Genomic DNA, 4,022 nt, shown 5'->3' with positions numbered 1-4,022 from the left:
ATACAGATGGCCAGGAAGCACATGAAAAGCTGCTCAACATCACCTATTATTAGAGAAATGCAAATCAAAACTACAATGAGGTATCACCTCACACCAGTTAGAATGGGCATCATCAGAAAATCTACAAACAACAAATGCTGGAGAGGGTGTGGAGAAAAGGGAACCCTCTTGCACTGTTGGTGGGAATGTAAATTGATACAGCCACTATGGAGAACAGTATGAAGTTTCCTTAAAAAACTAAAAATAGAATTACTATATGATGCAGCAATCCCACTACTGGGCATATACCCAGAGAAAACCACAATTCAAAAAGACACATGGACCCCAATGTTCACTGCAGCACTACTTAAAATAGCCAGGACATGGAAGCAACCTAAATGACCATTGACAAACGAATGGATAAAGATGTGGTACATATATACAATGGACTATTACTCAGCCATAAAAAGGAATGAAATTGGGTCATTTCTAGAGACGTGGATGAATCTGCAGACCGTCATAGAGAGTGACATAAATCAGAAAGAGAAAAACAAATATTGTATATTAATGCATATATGTGGAACCTAGAAAAATAGCACAGATGAACCGGTTTGCAGAGTAGAATGGAGATACAGATGTAGAACAAACGTATGGACACCAAGGGGGAAACTGGTGGGGGGTTGGGGGGGTGGTGGTGTGATGAAGTGAGAGTTTGGGATTGACATATATACACTAATATGTATGAAATGGATAAATAAGAACCTGCTGTATAAAAAAATAAATAAAACTCAAAAAAAAAGACAAGAAGGTTCACTACTTTATATAAAATAGGTAACTAGCAAGAACCTACCTACTGCACAGCACAGGGAACTCTACTCAGTACTCTGCAATGACCTAGATGGGAAAAGAATCTAAAAAAGAGTGGATATATGTATATGTATAATTCATTCACTTTACTGTACAGCAAAAACTAATAGAACACTGTAAATCAACTATGCTCCAATAAAAATTAATTTTTAAAAAAAGATTAAAAAAATCAAAAAGATTCATGCCAAGGAGCCCAGAAAGTCAATAACATCAGGAAATATTTGCCTGGGAATGCCTGACTCATGACTAAATCTGTAAAAATCTTAAACACAAGCTATACTCAGTAGGTCTTTTGGATATGGTATGATATATAGCATTATTTTAGCTCCATGTGAGACAACTAAAAACCAACAAAATCAAGCTGACTGTGGAACCTTCAATGTACAAAAGTGATTGCAAAGTTAGAATACAAATCAAGAGATGAGTAAAAACAAAAAAAGATGAAAACGTATTAGAAAATAAACCATAATCATCCCAGTAGATGAGAAAAAGCATTTGACAGAAATTAACACCCACTGTTGCTAAAAACATTCTCAGCAAACAAAAATATAAAAGGTTCTTCTTCAGTTTTATAAAGGGTAGTGCAAAAACCCTATACCTAACATCAAATTTGAAGGTAAAAGACTGAATCCTTTCCTCCTAAGACAGGGAAAATGGCAAGAATACCCCATTTTGCCACTTTTCTTCAACACTGAAATGGAAATTCTAGACAATGCAATGAGCCAAGAAAACTGAATAAACGGCACAGAGTTTAAAAGTAAAACTGTCTCAATGACTGTTTTCACAGAATAAGGCATATTTAATATACCTGTTAGAACTAATAAGAACAGTAAGGTTATAAGATTTGAAATAAACATACAGAAATGTACAGAATGCATAATGTTCAATATACATAATATATAGTCAATTATGTTTTATATATTGGCAGCAAATTATTGGAAATGAAATTTTAAAATAAGTCTTTTTTTTTTTTTTTTTTGCGGTACGTGGGCCTCTCACTGCCGTGGCCTCTCCTGTTGCGGAGCACAGGCTCCGGATGCGCAGACTCAGCAGCCATGGCTTACGGGCCTAGCCGCTCCGCGGCATGTGGGATCTTCCCAGACCAGGGCACGAACCCGTGTCCCCTGCATCGGCAGGTGGACTCTCAACCACTGCGCCACCAGGGAAGCCCTTAAAATAAGTCCTTTTTAGTGGCGTAAAAAAAATTTTAAATAAATTTAACAAAACACGTGCAAGAGTGCTACACTGAAAACTACAAAACATATTTAGGAGAAATAAAGAAAGTTCCATAAAATGGAGAGATACACCATGTTTGTGAAGCGTTATAATGTCAATTCTCCTATTCTCTTTATTCAATTACCTCCCAATAAAAATCCCAACAGGATCATTTGAAAAAATTGTCAAAGTAATTATAAAACTCATATAAAAATACAAAAAGTAATATCTTATTTTAAGACTTACTACAAATTTACAGTAATCAAGATCATGGGTATGGGAGTAAAAATAGATCAATGAAACCAAACAGACCACTGAACCAACAAAATTAATTTCATACAATCGACTGGTGTTTGACAAAGCACCAGGATTACTGTGTAGGAAAATGAAATTTTTTTTTTTAATGGTGCTAGACTATCATATTGGGGAGAAGATGAACCTATATTTCATACAACACACAAAAAAATAATTTGAGAATGATGTCAGCAAGATGGCAGAATAGGAAATCCCAGCCCTGTTTGCCCTACAGACACAACATAAAAACAATATACAGACCAAAATATTTTTATGAGAACTCCAGAAACCAATAAAGACGTGGTACCCCACATGAGCAGAAAATCAAGAACAGCTACATTGAAACAGCTAAAAACAGCCATCACTTTACCCACAACACCCCCTCCCCAAAGCTGGCACAGCTCAAATTGGCTAGTGGCTTCTCCTTTGGAGGCTGCGGGGGTAGAGAAAAATGGAACATTCAGCCAACATTACAGCTTTTCAAAGGGTTAGCCCAGGGGCTGGTTTCTGCCTTTGCTGATTTTGAATGCTAATGAAACCAGGACAGTTTGAATGACTGAAGGTTGCTAAAAGAAAGAGAGGTGCAATGGCTTGGTGGAGAACCAGAGAACTTCTAGTGCAGCAAAAAGGGGTGAACATGTCTCAAAGCAATGACAAGAAAGTGCCTAACTCGAAATTTCTACCTTGGGAAGGAGAGAGAAAAGTGGAGCAAGCGTCCATTGTTCCAGATTTTCAGAGAATCGCCTGAAGGAAAGGTATGTAGGTCTTGCCTGATTCAGAGTGCTGATTGGGAGTTGGCATACTTTGGATGCCTGGAGGCTACTGACAACAAAGGAGAGTGGGGCTGCTTGTTGCTGTAGCACAGACAACCTGAATTACCACAGATCTGAATTACCATAGCAGAAAGAGCAAGAGATTAAAAGCTCCTGAAAAAAAAGTCAGCAAACTTCAAAATGGGAAACTACATGCACAAGTCTAGAGAAGGTGCAACCTACATAAAAAGGTTTCAGAGGTCCCCAAAATCTCTAGCTGGACTGATTGGTGAAGGTATTTCCCTGTACAAAGCCAGTCCCTAAAGACTGGGTGAGGTGGCAGTTTTTTCAAATATATAAAAGAGCAAAATATTACAAGGCAAATGAAGAAAAACGAAAACAAGATCCAATCAAAGTAACAAAATAAACCTACAGAAACCAACCCAAAAGAAAAGGAGATCTATGAGTTACCTGACAAGAATTCAAAATAACTGTCTTAAAGAAGTTCAATGATATACAACAGAACACAGATGTCCAACTAAATGAAATCAGAAAACAGTACATGAATAAAATGAAAATATCAACAAGGAGATAGAGACTATAGAAAAGAAACAAACAAAAATGTTGGAACTGAGGAATACAATAACTGCATTGAAAAATTCACTAGAGGGGTTCAGCAGCAGACTTGATCAAGCAAAACAAAGAATTGGTGAACTCAAAGACAGGTATTTTGAAATTACTGAGTCAGAGGAACAAACGAACAAAAAAACGCGGAGAGGGCTTCCCTGGTGGCACAGTGGTTGGGAGTCCACCTGCCGATGCAGGGGACACGGGTTTGTGCCCCGGTCTGGGAAGATCCCACATGCCGCGGAGCAGCTGGGCCTGTGAACCATGGCCGCTGGGCCTGCGCGTCCG

General features: G+C 38.1%; 1 protein-coding gene across 7 annotated transcripts in view; it reads right to left on the bottom strand.

The window, feature by feature from the left end:
* Nucleotides 1–4,022, bottom strand: part of RSRC1 (arginine and serine rich coiled-coil 1) — a 440,472-nt gene that overhangs the window by 390,684 nt on the left and 45,766 nt on the right. The gene's annotated exons all lie outside the window — the stretch shown is intronic.

This window comes from Physeter macrocephalus, chromosome 1, assembly GCF_002837175.3.
Source record: "Physeter macrocephalus isolate SW-GA chromosome 1, ASM283717v5, whole genome shotgun sequence".
NCBI lineage: Eukaryota > Metazoa > Chordata > Mammalia > Artiodactyla > Physeteridae > Physeter > Physeter macrocephalus.
The sequence above is the reverse complement of the archived record's forward strand: the minus strand, read 5'-3'. Positions and strand labels throughout refer to the sequence as shown.